This window comes from Histoplasma capsulatum, genomic scaffold (assembly GCF_000149585.1).
Source record: "Histoplasma capsulatum NAm1 scaffold_5 genomic scaffold, whole genome shotgun sequence".
NCBI classification, from domain to species: domain Eukaryota; kingdom Fungi; phylum Ascomycota; class Eurotiomycetes; order Onygenales; family Ajellomycetaceae; genus Histoplasma; species Histoplasma mississippiense.
In genome coordinates this window covers 1,772,254-1,773,146 of record NW_001813978.1, presented here as the reverse complement: position 1 = coordinate 1,773,146, position 893 = coordinate 1,772,254, and positions in this window count along the sequence as shown.

The window sequence follows — 893 nt, the reverse complement described above, 5'->3', positions numbered from 1 at the left end:
ACTGCCCAAATGCCAACGAGGTTATCACTACTTAGTGATGGATAATTGCTCTTCTCATCGTTCACAAGCACTGCGAGATCTCTGCAGAGAAGCTGGCATTGGACTTTTATTCTTACCTCCATATTCTCCTGATTATAATCCTATAGAGGAGTCATTTCACGCGTTGAAAGAATGGATTAGAAGATACAGATGTCAGTTAGAGAATCAGTTTGATGGGGATTTTGAAGCCTTCTTGCATCATGCAGTTGAGAATTTCATGGGAGAAGAAGATGCAAGAGGATATTTCAGATCTGCTCATATAGGATAGTATTGTAAAATTTAAAAAGATTCAGATTGCAATTCAATTATGATGATATATAATATCTAAGTTTCAAATTCAGAAGCAGAAGCAGTATGAGGTCTGCTGTCATCATTACAAACAGCAGATAAAGACAATTTAATCTCCTTCAACTGTGACTGCCAGATAGGACTCTTTAACCCATTTCTTATTATCGAGAATATACCCATTCCAATATTCAACTGAACCACCTGCTCATTTGTCATTGTCCGTATATGATCCAGTTCAAATCCTTCATTCTGAATAATGCTCTTTGCAGTTAAAAGAGCTTCTGCTCTTCGAGGTCTCTCTGTCATCAACCAGTTGAAGAACTCATCAATAAACAGATCCGCGTGTTCACCAAACTGAGGGATTGGACTACTTCGAATAGGAGGCAGGTTCGGGATTCGATGGCAGGTTCGGATTCAATGGGCAGGTTCGGGATTCGATGGCAGGTTCGGATTCGATGGCACGTTCCGGATTCGATGGCAAGTTTGAATTTCGATGGCAGTTTGAATTCGATGACAGTTTGAAATCAGTCCTCCCATGGCTCCATCCTTGCATCATATATTTCATC